At 39.6% G+C, this 22,968-nt stretch overlaps 1 protein-coding gene across 1 annotated transcript in view; it reads left to right on the forward strand.

The window, feature by feature from the left end:
* Positions 1 to 8,968: 8,968 nt before the first annotated feature.
* The window catches only part of CPNE2 (copine 2), an 84,164-nt gene continuing 70,164 nt past the window's right edge, over positions 8,969 to 22,968 (forward strand). Inside the window, exon 1 of the mRNA XM_012553830.3 lies at positions 8,969 to 9,854. The gene's annotated coding sequence lies outside the window, so the exon portion shown is untranslated. The remainder of the gene's footprint in view (positions 9,855 to 22,968) is intronic.

A 22,968-nucleotide genomic window follows, 5' to 3' on the forward strand; every position in this document is an offset into this window, starting at 1 on the left:
AACAAGAGATAGAGAGCATTACAAAATGCAAAATAGATAGTTGTGATTATACTAAATTTAAAAATTATTGTACAAACAAAATCAATGCAACCAAGATTAAAAGGAAAACAGAAATCTAGGAAACAATCCTTCCATCAGATGTCTCTGATAACAACCTCATTTCTTAAATATATTGAGAACTGAATAAATTTATAAGAATATAAATCATTCCCCAATTTCTAAATGGTCAAAGGATGTGAAGAGGCAGTTTTCATATGAAGAAATGAAAATTTTTATTGGCATATGATGAAGTGCTTTAAATCCCTTTTGATTAGAAAAATGCAAATTAAAACTATATATATATATATATAGCTACCTCATACCTATCAGATTGGGCTAATATGATTAAAAAAAAAAGAAAGTGCTAAATGTTGGAGAGGATGTGGGAAAATTGAGACAATAATACACTATTGGTGGAGTTGAAGAGGTCCAGATTTGGGGTACCTAAATGAAATTAGGGTTTAATTGAAATCTAGTGGCAGGTTCAGGTACAGGGAGTCAAAAAGAGCTCCCCTGCAACCTCTTTGGGTTCGGCGCAAGGATACGGAGTTAAATGAGGTCTAGTAGTAGCACAAGAGTCCCCTGTAAAGGAATTGACAGGCCCGAAAACCTAGATTGATAAAAGAGGTTTATTATGGGGTTTCAAAGTAAGGTTAAAGTATAGTTAAGGAAATAGGTAAGGATAAAAAGAGGAGGGCACCGGAAACAGGCATAAGGCTGGCATGTTTCGACCCTCTGCAAAGAGAAGGGTCCAGCTAGGCTCTTTTATAATGAGAGATTTAGCTAGAGGGGCCCATAGGTGGGGTCCCAAGTTGGCTCCTCATTGGGTTTCAGTGAGGGCTTGAGTTTGCTTGGTGGTCTGAACAGGATCTGTCCAACCATTCTGGAGAGCAATTTGGAACCATGGACAAAGCACAACAATATCATTATTAGGTTTGTATCTCAAAGAGATCATAAAAAAGGGAAAAGTACCTACATGTGTAAAAATATTCATAGCAGTCCTTTTAGTTGATAGCAAAAAAATTGGAAATTGAGGGCATGCCCATCAATTGGGAAATGGCTAAACAAGTTGTGATATATGAATGTAATGGAATAATATTATGCAATAAAGAAATAATGGAACAGGTAGATTTAAAAATAACAATAACAACCTGAAAATATTTGTATGAACTAATATAAAGTGAAATGAGCAGAACCAGGAAAACATTGTACACAGCATCAGCAACATAGTATGTTGATCATCTATGAATGACTCAGCTGTTCTCAGCAACACAATGATCCAAGAGAAATAGAGGAAGAAAAATGCTATCTATATCTAGATAAAGAATTGATGGATTCTGAATACAGATTAAAGCATTTTTTTTCACTTACCTTATGAGGCAACCTTATGAGGAAGATCTCATGGTTTTATTTTTTTCCTTTTGATCTGTTTTATTCTTTCAGAATTGTAAAGAATATGGAAATATGTTTTATAGATAATAGCTAGCTGCACACTTCAGATATACGAACTAAGTAGACTAGTCAAGAAGCATTTATTAAACCCCTGTTATGCTAGGCATTGTGTTAATGAATATTAACATGTTTTAATGCACATGGATAAACTATGTTAAACTGCCTGCCAACTTTGGAAGGAGAAAGGAAGTAGAGAGAGAGAAAAATTTGGAACTCAAAATCTTATAAAAATAAGTGCTAAAATTTTTCTTGACATGTAACTGGGGGGAGGGATAAAATAGTATTTTTTAAAAATAAGATAAAAGTCAAACAAAACTATATTTCATCTTAGAAGTAATAGGTTGCCATTAGAGTTTGTTAAATGGTGGCTAGGTTGCTATTGTAATGCCAAAAGAAACTGAGCAAGACAGAGATCAGAGACAAATTCAATAGTTTATTAAATGGAGAGAAATACTGGGACCAATGGATCCCAGGGCTAGACCAGACTATCATCTCAGAGTCTAGCCCAGAGTATCGGGACAGCAAGCCTTTTATGGAATAACAAGAACAATGACATAATGCAGAGACCTACGTGGGGCTAACCTGATAGAGGGAGGTTACTGATATTCTAATGACATTAAGGAATGTCTATAACACCTTTATCTCAACCATTAAGAGGGGACGGTCATAACCTTAAGGCAGAATACGAAATAGGATAAATGGAGGAACTGGTCATCCCATTAAAAGTGACCTTTGGCATTACACTATGATGAGATATGTACTTCAGGAAGATCAGTTTGACTGGTGAGTGGACAATGACCTGTAATAGGGAAGAAGGAAGGGTCAGACCAATCAAAACATTATGATAATAGTCCAGATGTGAAATGATGAGAGTTTATACCAGGGTGGTGGTGATGGTATTAGAGGAGAGAGGGAATGACTATAAGATATTCCATAAGTAGAATGGACAGGCTCTAGCAAATTAATGGATAGAGAGTAAATGACAAATCTAAAAAGATATTGAGGTCTAGATTCGAGGTACCTAAATGAAATTAGGGTTTAGTTGAGGTCTAGTGGCAGATTTGGGGTACAGGAAGTCAAGCAAAGCTCCCCTGCAAGCCCCTTGGATTTGGCACAAGGATACAGCGGTAAATGAAGTCTAGTAGTGGTACGAGTCTCCAATAAAAGAATTTATTAGCCTGAGAGCTAGATTGATAAAAGAGGTTTATTATTGGGTTTGGAAGTAGGAGATAGGTGAAGGTAGAGATAAGGAAGGCACCGACAGAGGGTCCAGTGGACAGAGGGGTCCAGTGGACAAAGGGTCCTCACATGGCTAGCATGTTTGGAATCTCTGCAAAGAGGGGTTCCCAGCGTGGCCCTTTTATAATAGGAGACTCAGCTCGAGGGGCTTTTGGGTGTAGCCCCAAAGTTGGCTCAGATCCGGATGGGGCTGGGACAGGTCCGGATCTTCTATTGGAATTCAAAGGGACCAGGATTTGTGAGTCAAAGGATAATTACATTCACTAGAGGGGTTTGGGAATCAAAGATAGGAATCTTTCCCACATCAAAGACACCTGGGTTATAAGCCTCTCTCATTGAAAATGGTGGTGCTCTCCACAGTAACAGGGAAGTTAGGAAGAGGAGAAGGTTGGGGGAGGAGGGGAAGGAAGATAATGAATTTAGTTTAGAAATTAAATTGAGTTTCTGATGTCTTCTATATCTAATTCAGGATGTCTAATGCAAACTTAGCCTAGGGGGTAGTTACCTTTTGTTGGCTGAGTGTGGTAGCAGGAACTAAAGGGCTGTCGGCCAACTCTCATCAGGGAGAGGCTCTAGCTATTATATTCTAGCATACTGGAGCCTCTAAGTAGGTAAACTCCAGTAATTGATAGATATGAGAAATACAAACTCTGGGAATAAAAACCAATAGAGTAATTTGCCTAGTGGAGACAACACATACCAAAGAAAACAGCTCCAGTTGAAAACTATGATGTAAACATAATATGTCATCTTTTAGTTTTGTCAAAGGCCTGAGTTGCCATTCAAGATTTGTGCCCAGATGCCTATGTTTCCCATGTGTGTCACTCTATGAGTATCCACTCTTCCCAGTGATAACACATATTTCTTCTGGAGAATGTGCCTTAGATTCGGGAATGGTGGGGGTGATGATCAATTTAGGCTTTTCATGCTAAACTATTTAAATCCCCTTTCTTTGAAGCAGTTGTGTACTTGAGCTGATAAGTGGGAAAAGTAAACATATCAGTAGGGGCTAATGAACTATGGTGTTTATTGGAGGTATTTCTACAAAGAATCTTGAACCTGGGGTAGCTATTCTAGGATCTCATATATGGAAGAAGATGTCCTAGGCTATACTTAGTTCATTAGACAAGAAACCTTTTGCACACTGGGAGGAGGGAAATGGGAAGAAAGTTTTGTTCAATATTGTGACAACTTGAGTCCTCTTCTCTTTGTGGGTCATATGAGAAATAGTGGCAGAAATCACTCAGATTTTTGTCTTCTTAACCATCATCATCCAGCATAAAGCTTCTTTGTGATTGATATTTCAGGATTCTAAGGACCTGGACTAGTTGCTTTGATAGTGTTGTGCCAAAGTTCCATTTTGAGGTCCTGACCTAGTTTCCCCATTGTCCTATTTAGTTATTCTGCCTCAAGTTATAACCTTTCCCTCTTAATGTTTGATGAAATAAAGGTTTTATATCTTTAGGTTATAGATATTCCTTCTCAATGGTTGATAAGATAAAGGTTTATCCATTTTAGATGTCATTAGAATATCAGTAACCTCCCTCCATTGTGTCATCATAAGGGCCTCCGCTACCATTAGGTTATCTCCACCTAGGTACCTCCCCCACTATGTCATTGTTCTTGTTATCCTATAAAAAAGCTTGCTGTCCCAATACTAGGGTCTGGACTCTGAGATGATAGTCTTGTCCAGCCCTGGGATCAAACATGGATCCATTGGTCCAAGTATTTCTCTCCATTTAATAAACTATTGAATTAGTCTCTAATCTCTTGTCTTGCTGAGTTTTTTTGGCATTATAATAACAATGAGATGTAAAGAAGTATTAAGCAATATTAACCTGCAGACCCTAGAGATGTACTACCTTTATGATGTAGTACTCTAACTGAGGGTCCCCAACAAATAAATTACTTCCGGAGAATAATTTTCACCCCATATCACCCCAGAATCACAGACTAATGAAAAAATGAATACCTCATATTTATAGAAACTCCAAATATCAGAGTTGGAAGAGACATAGCAGATCCAATGCCCTCATTTTGTGACTGGAGAAACTGACCCAGAGAGGGAAAGTTACTTGTTCAAGAGCACCTAGCTCATTTGTCTTTTACCTTTTTCCGAGAAGCAGATTCTAGAAGGGAAAGGCTGGGAAGAAGCTTTTAGCACTGTTAAGTTCCAACTTGGTGGGAGGCTTCTTGAGTAGCCAAGAAGGGAATAAGGACATATAATGGGCTACTTCTCACCTTGCGTGTCAGCTACAGGAGCTGCAAGTATCCAAGTTTGGCTCTCAGAAGAATGCTTGGGCATGGGAAGCTCTAGTAAAATGAGTTTCCAAGGCATTCCTCAAACTCTTCAGGAAAGGGGGGATATCATATGAATGAACAGCTTTATCCCTATGAATAAACATACCTAAATGCCAGGTCTGTCTTTTTGAAAGGGGTTTTTACCAATGACATAGGAGCCTGTGTGTGTGTGTGTGTGTGTGTGTGTGTGTGTGTGAAAATAAACTTACACATAGAATGATGGAATATGCAAGAATAACTCTCTATTTGAAGAAACCTAGGTCTCTATAAATATATGGACACAAGAAAACACTCAGCTGCCTCGTGGTATCTCACTCTATATCAAGATACAAAAATATTTCTCTGAACATCCCAAAATAGTTGCCTTTATAAAGAAATGTGTATATGTACGGAAAAGAAAATCTCAATTAACTAGAAGGGAATGTATGTAAAATACTTTGCATATAAATGAGCTATTTTATAGAACCATGAATGAATGAGGACATCTTTATGCTCAGCTCTAAGGACAAAGTAATAAAGGTCAATAAATTAGGCTTAGATCAAAGATTTACTGAAAACAAAACCAAAAAACAAAAAAGTCCAACTTCCAGAGAACTGCCTGGGAAGCCTTCCAGGTCTTCAACTTTCTACACCAGGGGTTCCTAACCTTTCTGTGTCATGGTTCCCTTTGGCAGTTTGGTGAAGCCTATGGAATCCTTCTCAGAATAATGATTTTGGTTTTGGTTTTTGGCTTTTGGAAGCAATGGGGTTAAGTGACTTGCTGGTAACACAGCTAGTAAATGTCTAAGACCAAATTTGAACTCGGGCTGGTACTCTATCCACTACAAAATGTTTTTAAATGCATAAAACACAAAGAATTACAAAGGAAATGAGCTATACTGAAATGTTATTGAAATAGTAAAAATAAATTCACTAACTCCCTGAAATCAATCCTCAGGGATCCCAAGTTAAGAAGCCCTGTTTCTACTTTTTCCTCCCTCTCCTGCCTCTAATTCAGGTCCACCAGACCTCAGCAATAAATTTACAAATAGTTACTGAGAATCTGCTGTGTGTGCCCAGCCTTGTGGAAAGTCCTACTGCAGGGAAGGGAGAAAGACACAAAATCTTCTACTTCATCGAATTTATGGTTTCTTTGGGGAAATAAAACACATATATACAGGAACAGAGTGGCTATCAATGCCAGGCAGTAGGGACTAAGTGACACAAAAGGATTTATAGACAGGACCACGGAACAAAGAAGGAATGAAGGGTGTGGTGGGGAGAACATTGGATTGGAAACCAGAAGTTCTAATGGTATGTCTTAGCTCTGTCACTAACTTTTTATTTTTCAAAATACATTCAAAAATAGTTTTCAGCATTCATTCTTGTAAACTTTGTGTTCCAAATTTTTCTCTCTCCCTCTGCACCTCACCTTTTCCTTAGACAGCAAGTAATCCAATATAGGTTACACATGGGTAATTTTTTTGAACATATTTCCACATTTATCACACTGCAAAAGAAAAACCAGATCAAAAGGGGGATATGAGAAGAAAAAAAATCAAACAAACAACAAAAAAAGTGAAAATACTATGCTGTGATTTACACTTAATCTCCATAGTCCTCTCTCTGGATAGGAATGGCTCTTTCCATCACAAGTCTATTGGAATTGTCATATATTACCTCATTCTTGAAAATAGCCAGGTCCATCACAATTGATCATCATATAATCTTGTTGTTGCCATGTATAAAGTTATCTTGGTTCTATTCACTTCACTTAATATCAGTTTATGTAAGTTTCGCCAGGCTTTTCTGAAATCAGTCTGTTCATCATTTCTTATAGAATAATAATATTTCATTTCATTCATGTACTATAACTAATTCAGCCATTCCCCAACTGATGAGTATCCACTCACTTTCCAGTTCCTTGTCTGGATATATCTTTTAAAAATATACCTGACCATGTCATTTCCCTCAATCAATTAATTAATCAATATTTATTTAAAAGCACCTACTTTGTTCTAAGCGTGGTGCTAAATGCTTGGGGACACTAAAGAAAAAACCTCAGGGAGCTCATTCTGATGTGCAGACTGAAAGAAACAGAGACAGAGAGACAGACAGAAAAAGAGAGGGAGGGAGGGAAGGAGATATATAAGAAGACTGGAAAGGTAAGAGGCCTAGGTTGTAATGGCCTTGAATGTCAAATAGAAAATTATATAGTTGATCCTGGAAGTGATGGGGAGCCACTATAGTTTATTGAGTTATTGAGGGCGACAGGTCCCTTAATTTAAGAAAATCACTGTAGTGGTTGAGTAAAGATTGGACTGGAATGCAGAATTTGTGGTATAGAGACCCATGGGCATGCTACTGCTATGTCTAGATGTGTGTGGAAGTGAGGAGAGAAGAAAATGTATTTGAGAGATGTTACAAAGGAGATCGTGGCAACAGATTAGATATGTTCCAAAGTCTTCAGTGGTTCCTTACTATCTCTAGGATAAAATTTAAACTCATTTAAAGCCCTTTATAATCAGTCTCTGACCTTCCTCTTCAACTTGTCACAATACTTCCTTTCACCCGTTACATTAAAACCAAAAGGAAGCTGCCCTTCTAAAGGTGACATATTTCCTTTCTCTCCAATCAAATGAGTCTTGCTCTCATACCCTGAAGGTACTTCCTTCTCCTCCTCTTTACAGAATCCTCCTTTTTTCAAGGTTCAGTTCAGGTGCTACCTCTTTGGGGTAGCTAATCTTCCCAACTGAAAATGTTCTGTCCCTTCTTAAATATTCTCAGAGCACTTGATCTGGATTTCTTCTTTGTCCCTAGCACTCCATGTCTTGCATTACATTTATCTATGTAATTATATTTAAAATGCTTTGCAAATCTTAGAGTGATATATTGTGGGTATTAGCATTGTTGTGGTTGTCACTAGAAATAGTGGAAGAAGTGATAGTACTACAAGTAGGGTTGTAGTATCTTATTGGGGTGAAAGCCAACATCCAGTAAGATGTTAAATTTCTTGAGGACAGGGATCTATTTAGAGTTTCTTCAGCCTTTTAATTCCTAAATGTCTTGTACATGGCAGGGACTTTAGAAATATATGTTCAATTTGAATTTGTTGACTATAGCAAAAAGCAATTGGATTAGATTATCATCTAAGCTTTTTTTGAGTTCTAAAAGATGTTTGCATCTGAGGAAGGCTTCAGGAAGAGATGGAGCTTGACCTGAGACACCGGGGATGGAAATCTTCAGATCGTTTCAGAAGATTGGAGAAGGAAAAACTATATGAATATGAAAAAAATTATGATGAGAATGGTGAGGGTGTTGGGAGAAGGAGGGGAAAGACCATGCCTAGTGTAGGAAGTAAGTGTAGGGCTAGATTCTAAGCAAAAAAAAATCCACCGACGTAGGAAAGTGACTAATAGACTTTAGAAAGATGTACATCAATAAGAACGGAAACAAGAATGATGTAGGGGTCAATTGTCACCCAGAAAATAAATCAAAGCAGCATCTCCCACCCCCAATGGTCAATTAATACAAGTTTACCTATACTGTATATAGTACCTGTGCACGTACAGACGTGAATATAAGCTTATATGTATAAATATATTTGAGTTGCACACCAGTGTGTAGCTTTTAGTGTGTGTGGCTTTGTAAAAGATTTTATTCCTTCTTTGAGGAGAAGGTGCTCCTGAGGAAAGGGACGCCTCGACTTGCTTTACTTAATTACCAAAGACGAAGCTAATTGCCTTTACACTAAAGAGGCCCCAGGCAGCTATTCTGACCCGGTTTTACCAACCGTGAGGCTTTGGGCAGCACGCCACACGGGAGGAATCTGTGTCATCCTTCAAGCTTCTGGCTGCAAGAAGATGCTGAAATCCTTCCAAGGAAAAACAACTACAATAATAATACGCCCCGAACAACGCCCCTGTCTTTCCTATTTCTCTTGGGATCTCAGCATTTCCTTAGGGTGCGGAATGAAGCCAGTACCCAGAGCTGGCTTGAATTGTACACAATAGACGAGAGGGTAGCGGAAAGTTACGATCTACCTCACCGTGGGGCGCCCCTGCAGGCAGGGGTGCTGCTAACTGGGCCCAGCCCACCCCTCGGTTTCGCTGCGTCTAGTCAAAGACTGGCAGTAGTGTGTTCTTTGAGATCGGCGGCGCCAGCTATTGCGAGAGCAACCTCGGGAGAACCCGCTTGCCAAAGGCGAAGGGTGGGCACACAGCTTTGATTCACCAGGAGTGCCCGGACCTGGAGTTGCCTTCCAAAGAGGAGCGTTCCAGCACCGAAAGCGCCCGGGAGCTCTGGTTGCGAACCTTCGGAAGTAGAACACTCCTGCCTCGAAGATTCGGTGTGACCGGAGGCGTGCCAGTTGTGGAGGCTTGAAGCCCCAGAGGTGTGCCAGCTGCTCGTACCAGTGTGGGGCAGACGAACCGCTTCTGCCCGGGTTTGGGAGCTCAACTGAGTCCCCCTAATCCCCCAGGAAGCGCTCCGCCTCTCCCTCCTTACTTCCCTCTTCTCCGACCCCCCTCCCCCAGCTGTGGGAGGAGCCCGAGCCACCGCCCGGCCCAGGAGAGGAGGACCGGGTCCCGGAGCTGGAGCAGGACTGGGGCTGGAACTAGGAGGCTGAACGGTTATGTGGGCTGCGGCGTGAGCCCCGTCTCGGGCCAGAGCTGTGGCCGGGCGTCCCGCGGGCTCCTCGGGCCCGGAGGGAGCAATCCCCTCGGGGATGCCCCAGACGCACCGGTTAGGGGTCGTGGTGATCGCTCGGTGAGGCGGGGTCGGCACTCCGGACCCACGGTGTCTGCTGCGCCCGAGGGTAATTGGGAACTCGGAGCCAAGGAGCGGTAAGTCCAGGCTGGCCTGCCTCGACATTACGGGAGAGGGAGGACAGGACGGGACGGGACAGCACGGGACAGCACGGGACTGGGCTAGACGAAGCGGCTTTGAGCTGAGCGGACTAGAAGTTTGGGCCCGCTATCCACCTTATCTCCAGGCCAAGGTCCGAGCTCGAGGGTGCGAACTAAGGAAGTGGAAACCCCTCCTTGAGTGGGAACTGTCCACGGGAAAAGAAAGAAACCAACCAGGTCTTGGAAGTCCCCAGTACTGGAACTGAGCCCTGGCTCGCACTTCCACCCGAGAGTATTTTCTCCTTGTATGTTTGGTGGTCTTGCTCCGGCCCCGCCACCGGAGGGTGCCCGACTTCTTCCCAAGCCGCGGGATTTAAGAGGAGTGGGTTAGGGAGGTGTCCCCTCTAGGGATTCGGCCTCTTCCGAAGCCCCAATCCCATCATGGACTTGACTCTGATCCCCTCGCGGAATTGGACCTAGCATAGCATTACTTCTAACCTGTAAAAGGGGGAATTTGGGGAGAGGAAAAATGAGCACAAAAGAACCGGGCTTTCTTCACCCCGTGTTTTTGGTTTGGGGTTTGTTTTTTTCTTGCGTGATACCAGACCTTTGCTGTTCTATTATTCCAACTTTCTCCACCCCCAACCCCACCAGGAATTCTCAGCTGTATTGAAACCCTGGAATCAGAATTCCCAGATCATCTTGATCCTCACCCCCTCCCCCGCCCTCAGCAGAGGCGGGAATGGGTGGAGTCCACGTGGATGGGGGCCGGACTGAGGGAAGGGGTGTGGAGCTTGATTTCCACTCCGAAGTCAGTTGTTTGCAGACTTGTCTTACCCCCGTCACCCTCCCCCGGGACAGCGGGAGCGCGTCTTCCCCCCCCCCCCCCCCCCCCCCCCCCCCCAAAAAAAAGAAAGCAGTCTGGCACCCATTTATTTTAAAATGGGGAAGGGCAGTAGAGTACCGTTTTTCCTTACCTTTGCTCTTTTCATATGGCACGTGTTCTGCAGAGAGCTCAAAACAATTCTCCCACCCTGTTCATCCCTTCCTCCCATCTGATAATATTTGATAATTCCCCTGTGAAAAGGGAGAAGGTTTTGATTGGAGATGGCTTCAAGGTTTGGATATTAAAAGGTCCCAGGATGTTTTATTGAGAAGTTAGAGGACAGTACGATTTAGAGCTGATTCAAATCCCAAATTGGAGCTGCAGTTTTAAAATTAAATCCTTATTTAATGGCACACTTTGTATGGTTGTAATGCCTTGTTGGTCAAAGTCGATCCTGATTTGACACCTTTGTATTGTGTTCATATCAAATTTCGGGCTGAAATGTTTAGAGAAACCGAAACATAGGATGAGGGAAGAGGAGAGATCTGAATAGGGGGATGGTAGTAAAAATCACCAGAATTTATGTGCTTATGCTTCAGGTTGCAAGGATAAAGGGAGCATCATTAGGAATTTCTTCGAAGAAAACTACTTGGGGAGAGTGGGTTACTGGCTTTCTCCGGGAGGCTGAGCTGTTATTGAGGTTTGAGGCCTTCTGGCCTTTTGAGTTTCCATAAAGGTAGTATAATAATACATCTGTCTGTGAGCCCCAAGCCTTGTGGTGAAGTGGAAAAAGCCTTGTGGTGTAAATTATCTGGGCGCCTTTCTACAAATCACAACTTTAGAGCCGAGTTCCTTGTGGGGTCAAAAAGGAGTAGTAATCCTTGTCCTTCTTGTCTCTGGGAAAGATTTGAGGATGAAAGCAAAAAAGGTGTGAAAAAGTATTTTGCAATACTTACGTAAAGAATTATTATTATAGTAATTTTCCCTACCTTGACCCCTGTGCTTCTGGTGATAGAATGTGGGATTGGCACCATGTGGTAGTTAGGTAAATAGGACAAGTGGGATACCTTAGTGAAATTACATCTTTTTTCTTTATTGAAGACAGACAATGAAGGAGAGTGACTTGACACTCAAAAATTCCACTCTAGGTATGTTTCTTAGGATCTTATTCTTGTTGCCCACATTCTCCAGAAGTAGCTGTGAAAGAATCATGGGTACCTGAGTTGTAGAATCTAAATAGCTATTTGGTGTCAAATAGCTAAATAGCAAGTGGACCAGGCTTAAGGCTGGTGTCAACCCATTTTCCCCCTCTTTTACTCCCTCCTACTTTTTAAGACCTTTATTTTGCTAGACTGAGAGGAGAATGATAGTAGGTCTTGGCATCCATTCCATATGGCAGCTTTGAGGATATGACAATTCTGCATGAGTCCTAATGAAATTCTCTGCTTACTCCAGCCTCAAAGTTTAGTAATTGATATGGGTTTGCACTCATTCCTTTTACACACACACACACACACACACACACACACACACACACCCCTACTCTTTCCTACCAGATAATACATGCAACTTACTTATGCCCACATTTATCTCTTTATTGCCCTCTGGGTAACCCACTATTTATTCTTAAAAGTCTGTGATATTTTGAGACTTGTAGCTTATGGCATCACCAGAAGAATATTGAAATTTTAAAAATGGACCTTTGTTTTATGAAGAAATTTGGGAATCATTGAAGGCATTCCAAATTTTCCCCAAAACAAAAGCAGCCTGCTTTCTTCCTTTTGTTAAATTCTGGACCCAGTTCATTGTCCATCTTTGGGATCCTTCCAAATATGACAGACCAGCTTTGTAGGTTGTATGTCCTACTGCATATTATAATCTGGAAAATAAGCAGTTTTTATCCACTTGTTTTTTTTCCCCCCCATACCGCTACTTATGCCAAAATCTTTTGAGTGATTTCATTTAGGAGGCTCTGTATTGTTGCAGGACTTGCTTGATACAATCAGCATAGTGTCATCTTCATTATAAACCTCATCTTCTTTTTTTTTTTTTTTTTTTTGGCAGTACTTTGTATTTTATTTATATCTTGCATAGGATCCTGCCTTCCATGTGATAGATCCTCTACAGATATCTATTTTTTTTTAAATTTTTATTTAATAGCCTTTTATTTACAGGATATATACATGGGTAACTTTACAGCATTAACAATTGCCAAACCTCTTGTTCCAATTTTTCACCTCTTACCCCGCCCCCACCCCCTCCCCTAGATGGCAGGATGACCAGTAGATGTTAAATATATTAAAATATAACTTAGATACACAATAAGTATACATGACCAAAACATTATTTTGCTGTACAAAAAGAATCAGACTCTGAATTGTACAATTAGCTTGTGAAGGAAATCAAAAATGCATGTGTGCATAAATATAGGGATTGGGAATTTAATGTAATTAAACCTCATCTTCTATGGAAAAATTTACTATTTGAATGTTCAGGTAGACATCTTCCATTACAATGGCATATATATTTGCCAAACATCTATCTTGTTTTATAACTCATTTGGTATTAATAATGAGAGGGTCAAACAAAGTTATTCCTGTTGTTAAAAAAATCTTGTCTTCCCTACTCCATACAAATATTTAAAAAGGATCCAGGGATCTTATCAATGTGGGTACTTTCTCCAATCTTGCAGATTTCAATTCATTGATGACTGTAATGGTCATATGATCATTGGCAGGTTATTTAACCCCTATGAATTTCTGTTTCCTAATCTGTAAAATGATGATCATTTGGCAAGCTTAAAAATGTTATATAAATATGTTACTGTTATTGCTCCAAGTACCTAGTACAATATTCTATCCTTTAATCTCATGATGTAATTGAAAGAATATTGAATTTGAAACCAGCAGACCCAGTTCTGGCTATATTATTAATTTCTGTATGAACTTGGTAAATGTATTCCTCTATCTGGACCCCATCAATAAAATATGCTGATCTCTAAGGTCCCTTCTGGATTTTATGATAGAACCATGCATGGAAGATGAGTAAATCAATTTCAGACCTAAGTGTCCTTTTGAAACCATTCCAGGACTATTCAAATCCAGCCTCAGACATTTTTCAAGGTCTTTTTTCAAGCTAGATCCCAGGATATTCCCTCTTTGCCTCCTAAACCTTGAGAGAGAGGTGTGAACAGAGAAGGCTTCAGGGTATCATCACCTTGACATTCATGGATTCATATAATGTTAGCACGCTCTTGCTAACCAGGATGCTTACTCAGGGAGTACCTATCCTTCTCTAGTGGTATTAGGAATCTAGCTCCCTAATATAATAAAAATGACAATACTACCTAAATTAATCTATTCAGTGCCATCCCAAGAAATTATTTTATAGAGCCAGAAAAAATAATAACAAAGTTCATCTGGAAGAACAAAAGGTCAAAAATTTCAAGGGAATTAATGAAAAAAATGCAAATGAAGGTGGCCTAGCTGTACCAGATCTAAAACTATATTATAAAGCAGCAGTCACCAAAACCATTTGGTACTGGCTAAGAAATAGAATAGTGGATCAATGGAATAGCCTAGGTTCACGAGACATAGTCAGTGACTATAGTAATCTAGTATTTGATAAACCCCAAAACCCCCCAGCTTCTGTGATAAGAACTCATTATTTGACAAATTTTGTTGGGAAAATTGTAAATTAATATGGCAGAAACTAGTCATTGACCCACACCCAACACCCTCTACCAGGAAAAGATCGAAATGGGTTCATGATTTAGACATAAAGTGATATTATAAGCAAATTAGAAGAATGAAGTATTGTCTACCTCTCAGATCTGTGAAGAAGGAAGGAATTTGTGGCCAAAAAAGAACCTAGAGTACATTATGGAATGCAAAATGAGTAACTTTTGTTATATTAAGTTTAAAAGTTTTTGTACAAAGAAAACAAATGCAGACAAGATTAGAAGGGAAGCAGTAAACTGGGGGAAATTTTTTGTATCCAAGAGTTCTCATAAAGACCTCATTTCTAAAATATATAGAGAATTGACTCAAATTTAAAAGAATTCAAGCCATTCTCCGGTTGATAAATGGTCAAAGGATATGAACAATTTTCAGATGAAGAAATTAAAACTATTTATAGTCATGAAAAGTATTCTAAGTCATTATTGATCAGAGAAATGTAAATTAAGACAACTTTGAGGGACCACTACATACCTCTCACATTGGCTAAGATGACAGGAAAAGATAGTAATGAATGTTGGAGGGGATGTGGGCAAACTAGGATACTAATACATTGTTGATGGAATTGTGAAATGATCCAACCATTCTGGAGAACAATTTGGAACTATGCCCAAAGTACTTATCAAACTGTGCATACTCTTTGATTCAGCAGTGTTTCTACTGGGCTTATATCCCAAAGAAATCTTAAAGGAGGGCAAGGGACCCACATGTGCAAAAATGTTTGTGGCAGCCCTGTTTGTAGCGGCAAGAAACTGGAAACTGAGTGGATGCCCATCAATTGGAGAATGGCTGAATAAGTTTTGTCATATGAATGTTATGGAATCTTATTGTTCTATAAGAAACGACCAGCAGGAGGATACCAAGAGGCCTGGAAAGACTTACATGAACTAAGTGAAGTGAGGTAGAGCCAGGAGTTCATTGTACACAGCAATAGCAATATTATATGATGATCAATTCTGATGATCTTTTCAACAACGAGGTGATTCAGGCCAGTTCCAATGGTCTTGTAATGAAGAGAGCTATCTCTACCTAAAGAGAGGTCTGTGGGAACTGAATGTGGATCACAACATAGTATTTTCACCTTTTTTGTTATTGTTTGCTTGTATCTTGTTTTCTTTCTCATTTTTTTCCTTTTTGATTTGATTTTTCTTGTGCAGCACAATAATTGTGGAAATATGTATGGAAGAATTATACATGTTGGATTTGTACATATTGGATTGCTTGTTGTCTGGGGGAGGAGGAAGAGGGATAGGAAGGGAAAAAAATATTTGGAACACAAGGTTTTGCAAAGGTGAATGTTGAAAATTATTTATGCATATTTTTAATCATCTTTATTATGTATATATTCAGAATAATCCATTATACATTTTTTCCAAACTAGATTACAAGAATTGTGTACAACATAGTATTTTACTGAGCAAATGCTCACCACAGAAAATCATTTTTTAGAAATACATTTATTTTCTTTTAATAATTATGCATATGTTTTGAAAATAAAAAAGTTTTAATAAAAACAAACAAAGGAATCCAGCTCCCAAATAAGAGGGGGCCTCTGGGATAAAAGACTAGAATTTACCCTTGGTCTGTACTGAATTGGGACATGAGGCCTTGAGGAAACAGCACTTGACTTAGTGTCAAGCCTTAGAGATTCAAATTCTAGTTCTGTCACTTTGTGACCTTGGAAAGTTATATTACCTCTCAGGGCCTCAGTTTCCTTCATTGCAAGAAGAAGTGGATAGGATAGTTTCTTTCTCAATTTCTTATCCTCTGCTGATATTTCTTTCCCCCTTTTCTCACAGCAGAGCCTTCTTGAAGCCCTGGCTGTGATTAGATTCCATATATCACTCTCTTATTTCCCTAGCTACCCTTTACCTCCTCTGCTCCAGCTTGCTACATCTGTGTCATCAGCTTTAGGCATAACTGGCTCCCTGGGAAGGGGAAATAACTTCAGGAAGTAAATGAACTGTTGAGTGGTAGGGATTAACTCAGACTGAGATCTCTCTTTCATATGCTTGAACCCCTTCACATGATTTTCCTACCTGAAATCACAGGTTCAGATTCTTTTTCTTATTGTAACAATGGCAAGAGCACAGGATTTGGAGTCAAAAGAAACCTAGCTCTAATATTTGGCCTCTGGCTCTAATATTTTATTAGTGAGTTAACCATGGACAACCTGTTTGAACTTGAGTTTCCTTATTCCTAAAAAGAGATTATTCAGTATCCATCTTGTTAGATACTCTGAGGAAAATACTCTGAATGCTTTCTGTATGAATTGTCTTTCTTGTTATTATCCCCTCAGGAAGACTTCCTCATAGGGACTGGACTTCTAATGTTAGTATTTACATAGTGCTTTAAGGTTCACAAAGCACTTTACAAATATTATCATATTTTATCTTTACAATCATTCTGAAAAGTAGGTTCTATTATTATTCCCATTTTACAGATGAGTAAACTGAGACATCGTGGTTAGTGAATTGATTACATGATTAGTAAGTGTCTGAGACTAGCTTTAAATTTAGATCTTTCCTAAATTCTAAACTTCAGGTATAGAACTGTATCCGGTGAGTTATCTAGCTGTAATCTCTGTTGACAGCAACAAAGTGAATTATTAAGTGTTTGCTGTGTGCAGGGAATTTTTTTAGACAGTTGGGAGACACAGAGTCTACTCTAGACCTGGTCCCTGACTTCATGGAGCTTCTACTCTAACAAGAGGATAATATGCCGACAGTGAAGATTAGTCATTAATAATATTCCCTTCCTTCTAGCCACAGGAAGACTTTAGCCTTACTGAATGGGAAAAATCTGTTTCCCATTCCCAGGACCAAAAGGTCCTGAGATCTCTTCACTTAAGTAACTTTTCTTGGCCCAGAGGATAGCAATACAAATTGTGGGTTGAAGATAAGCAGGTTTGGATGGATATGATCACAGTTTTCCTCATAATTAGGATTATTGAACAATTGAGGGATGGGCATCTGGGAAGATGCTGAGGTTCTTTTCACTGGAGGGCTTTGGGTATAAGTTGAGTGGCCTCTTGCCGATTCTGCAGCAGAAATTTTTAGGCAAGAATAGGATGGATGGAAGGGCCTCTGAGATTCCAGCAGAATCAGAAATCCTATAATCTTATGACAAGGTGACAACACTTCAAGGGTTCCATAGGAAGAATGATCTTTCCCTTGAGAGCCAGGCACAGAACTTAGACCTGCCTGAGCATAAAGAGAAAGTTAACCTCTGGAGGCTATGTGTGGGGAGTGGGAGGCAGCATCAGAATACCAGTGCTAGCCTTGGAGTCAGGGGCACTCCAATTAACATTCTAGCTCAGGATTTAGTAGTTGGACAAGTCATTTTGTCTGTCTCCGACCTAACTGTAAAATGGGGATAATTGCACCTACCTCATAGGCTTGGTGTGAAGATTGAATGAGATAAAATATGTAATAATAGCTAACATTTATCTAACACTTTAAACTTTGCAAAGCAACTTATTTATATTATCTCATTTGAGACTTGCAACAGCCCTATGAGGTAGGTTCTATTATTAACTTTGTTTTACAGATGAGGAAACCAAGGCAGGCAGAAGCTAAATTTGTCCAGGGTAACAAAACTAATAAGTATCTGGAGGAAGACTCAAACTCAGCTCTTTAGGACAAGTCCATCATTGTTGGCTGCTTCTATGCAAAGTGTTAAATGAATGTTAGCTATCAGACTCATCAGTTTTGCTTAGTAGAACATATTCAACAACACATTTGCCATTCTTAGCTCCTTAATCTTTATTCTCAGATACTAGGGGGCAGGGCTGGATTTTTAACCAGTAGCAGGAAACTAAGCAGCCCAAGCTTATCAGATGTATAATACACTTCCGCGACTGATGGACATCCAGAAAGTGAAGGCTCTATGTGACCAGTGTGAGTGCTAGGGGATGCTGTTGGCAACCTACTCAGAAGGGAAGGAAACTGGAAACTGATTTGGTAAATATTTTCCTTGCCTTAGACTAAAGCTGGGTTCCTTTGCCCCTGGAATCCTGAATGCAGGTTTGGTTTTGAGCCATGGAGAAGGGGGGAGGTTATATTCATTTCAAATCAATGCACCTTTATTAAGCATATACAGAATATCAGACACTGTGTTAAGTGCTGGAGGTACAAAGACAAAAACTAGACAGTCCTTGTCCTGAAGGAGTTTATATCCTACTAGGAAGATAAAACATGTACACAGAAAAGTAAATACAAGCTAGGTGCAAAATCCATACAGATCATTTTTGCTAAGAGAGTTGAAAAAGGTCTCATAGAAGGTGACACTCAATCTGAGCTTTGAATGGAGGTAGCACTTCCAAGAGACAAAGGTGAAGAAAAGACAATATTCCAGGTTTGGATATCAACCCATGAAGACATAAGAATTGTACATATATGTAGAATAATAAGTAGTTCAGTTTAATTGAGAGGGAAAATGATGAGTAATTAGCTTGAAAAGATGGGCTGAAATCATACTGTGAACCTTTAAATGCCAAATAGAGAGGTTGTTTTTTAATTTAGAATAATACAAAGAGATATTTAATGAGTCTAGAGGATTGATGTGGTCAGATCTGTGCCTTAAGAATATCAATTTGGAAGCTGTGTGGAGGATGGAAGATAGAGAATAGAAAGATGGAGTATAGTGGAAGGCTGGCTTAGGGAAACCAATACTATTGTAGTAGTCCAGATGGGAGATGATGAGGGCCTGAATGAGGGAGTGATTGGAAAGAAGAGGGCAGGTGCAAAAGATGCTATAGAAGCAGAATAAATGAGACTTGACAAATGATTGGATATGGAGATGAATGATATAGAAGGTATGGAAATAAGTTTTAGGTGTTGAATTTGGGTGATTGAAAAATGATGGAGGGAAGTTAGCAAAAAGGGAAGGTTTAAGGGGAAATATAATGAGTTTCCTTTTGTATATGTTGAATTTGAGATGCCTATGGGATATTAGGTTGGAGATGAGAGAGTTGTTCAGTCATTTGATTTTGAAGACGAGCTATGACAACATAATGATTTTTTGTGAGTGAATTGGATTTAAGTACGTCAGAGAGTTGCACCAAGTCATCAGCCTCAATTGCTCTTCTAGAGTCACCCAGATCTAGTGGTGAGACAAAAATCAGGACAATGGCCCAGAATGCAGTATAACCCTTGCATCTTGGATGCCTGACCATGCTCTAAGCATCTACTTCAGCCACTTTTGTGTCCATTGGAACAAAATGTTCTCATTAGCCTATTTTGCTTCATATTCCTGCAGTAGACACCTCCTTAACTCGTGGTATGAGGCTTGTGATGATAAAGTGGGATTCAAGAGAGATAGATGAGAGGTATGAGGAGCAAATGAGATATTTGTAAAAAGCACATTAGCATAGAGCCTAGCCCATAGAAGCCCATTTGAATGCTTGTTCCCTTCTCACATGATGGTCGAACCCATGCATATCAGGAAAGAGGTAGTATAGAAAGAGAAGAGGTGAGGTCCCAGGACTGATCTGTGTAGAAGAAAAAGGACATGGATGATCCATACCACACAGCAAATTGAGAAGGATTGGTCAAACTGGTAGGAAGAGAACCATGGCACAGCAATATCACATAAACTAGGAAAGAGAGAGAGGATACAGTATAAAGGACTAATATACAATCATTGTTGATCTAGAAAGTTGGATCAATAAAAAGGAAGCCTCCTTGACTGAGTAAGAGAATGACTCAAGTTTTTAAAACCAGGAATGGCATGGAGGTGGGTAGTCAGAGGGGAATTTGCACATGATCATCTCTAGAACTTGAGCATTCTCATGAAGCTTAATAGGAGGAAGTTTTCTGGCAGAAAAAGAGGTAGACTTGATTCACAAAGTAGAAAGTAAACTTAGTAACTCATTTCTCTAAGAGATAAATGTTTAATCTGGAGCTTCCCTTCACTGACGTTGACAATTTGTCTGCAATTTATAGTCTCAGAGAATTGCTCAGAGATACTGTGAAAGGTCAAGGGACTTAGTCATGGGCATATAGATGACATCTGTCAGGAGCAGAACTGGAACCCGAATTTTCTTGACTTCAAGGCCAGCCCTCTGTACTTTCAGGGAATATAGGCTGGAACAAATCAAAGGTCACAGGCATTTAGAGGTCATCTAAGGCAGTGTGGTAGAAAGGAAAGAGCCCTGGATTCAGAATGAGGTGAGGGTTCAGATCTTAGCACTACTATTTACTACCTGTGGGTTCCTGTATAAGTCGCTTAATTCCCTTGGCTTCAGTTCCTTATCTATGAAATGAGGAGATTGGGGTAGATGACCTCAAACATCCCTTCCAGTTCTAAATTTAGTCCATCACCTTCATTTTATTTTTTTTAATTAAAAAATATTCCTTTTAGAAATAAAAATAGCTACACTCATTTCTTGATATATTTCATCTCTTAGTAACAAATTAAAATAAGTAAGCCTGACTTGCCAACAAAGTAATTCAAGTCTGGCAATTTGTGTGATATTCTGCCCCTATGGTCCCCCGTCTCTCTAGTGGAATAAAGGCTGTGTGTGTTTTGTCCTCTATTTTCCTGATCTAAAATTATTTGTTGCAATTAATCCAAGTTCATTTGCTTTTTAGTATCATTTTTTTCCTACCATGAAGAAGGCTGCTCTGAACAAAATGTTAAGGAAAAGAAACAAGCGTTTGTTAGATACCTACTATGTACCAGGCACTATGCTAAGTGCTTTTATATTAACTCATTTGATTCTCATAACAATCCTAGAGGCAGGTGTTATTATTATCCCTATTTTACAGTTGAGGAAGATGAGAAAGATTAAATGAATTTCTAGGGTCATAGAAGTAGTAAGTTCCTGAGACCAGATTTGACTGTAGGTCTTTCTGACTTTCATTATGGACTTCTTTGGGGCATATGTCAGTAGTAGGGTCAATGGGTTCAAAATTATAAGTAGCTTAAAGATTTCCAACATAATTCCAGCTTGTTTTTCATAAATAGTTGTACTAATTCACAATTCTACCAACAATGCATTAGTGTGTCTGTATCTTACAATCCTTCCAAACACTGAATACTTCCCTTTCAAGAATTACCATTGCCAATTTAATGACAAATGCTTCCAAAAAAAAAAAAGAACCTGAAATCCAGAGAGGCAGTGACATGGCCAAGACGACAGAGCTCAAACCCAGAACTCCCACCTCCTAAATTTCTGTCCACTACCCTCATAGTGGTCCTAAGCAGGTTCAAAAAAAAAAAAAAAAAAAAAAAGATCAAAGTAAATAAACTCTAACAGATTATTAATGGAAACCTAAGATGTTTAACTTCTCCTGGGCACCCACTTTCATCTCTTGTTTCCCAGATTGCTGGGTTAACCCACCTTGATTCCCTAAATCTAATAAATGAGTGAAGTTGGTGAAGTAGCCAGGTTCAGGCTGAACCAGTGTTAATTGGGAAACAGATTCCTCCTTCTTTCCTCTGGTTGGGTGGTTTTCTTGGCAGCAAAGCCTCTGGGGGCTGAAGTAGGAAAATGATTTGGACATAGTTTTCCAAAGCACCAGAGAAAAGAACTTTTGTTCCCAGAAGGAGCCTCTTGGAACTTCTCCAAAATTCTCTATCTTGCCTCCATTCATTTAGCAAGCATTTATAGAGCACTCATTATGTGTCAGATCCTGGATTGGCCACTGAAAAAACAAAGACAAAAAAAAAAAAAAGAAAGAAAGAAAAAAATAAAACAAAAAAAGGAAACAGTTCCTACCCTCAGAGAGCTTACAATCCATTGGAATAATGATCACCACCCACCTGTACAATTGTAATAGCCTTCTTATGGGAAGCTGAGGTGGCTCCAGTTGATAAAATGTTGTCTTGGAGTCAGGAATTTCTGAGTTCAAATGTGGTCATACTTACTCTAGCTTTGTGAACAAGTCACTTAACTTCTGCTTGCCTTAGCTTCCTCAGTTGTAAAATGGTGATAATATCTGCATCTACCTCCTAGGGGGATTCTTATAAGGTACTAAGTCAGTGGAATTGATGAGATAATGATTCTCTGATTTACTTGTACTTAGTACTTACTATAATTCCACAAGATTCACACCTTTAAGAGAGCATATATCTGTCAATAAAAAATTATAAAAAAAAGTTAAAAAAAAAAAAAAGAGAGAGAGAGAGAGAGAGAGCATATATAAAGAGGAGCTCTAGGGACCAAGAAGGACAAGCCCACTAGAAGGTCTTGGAGGAGGAGACAGATTCATTCCATCTTCCACCTTTGTGCTGGCTGGAGGCTGAAGCAGAAACCTGTGGAGTTCAGGAGATTCAGAAGCCAGGATTCTGTCCAGGAGATTCACAAGCAAGAGAAGGCAGCTTAAGCTCCCCGAACCAAGACTACAGAAGGCCTCCAGAAAAACTAGCCAAGCCCCAAGTGAAGGAGACAAGACTTTAAAGGAGACAATAAAGGATTTGGACTTTAATACCTAGCTGCATTTGGGGTGATTACACTGAACTGAAAGGAAGACTGCTCCCAGAAGCCCCCCAAGAAATCCGCTCCCAGAGAACATTGTATTTTAGAGAAGAATATTACACTAGG

This window comes from Sarcophilus harrisii, chromosome 2, assembly GCF_902635505.1.
Source record: "Sarcophilus harrisii chromosome 2, mSarHar1.11, whole genome shotgun sequence".
Classification (NCBI taxonomy): Eukaryota; Metazoa; Chordata; class Mammalia; order Dasyuromorphia; family Dasyuridae; genus Sarcophilus; species Sarcophilus harrisii.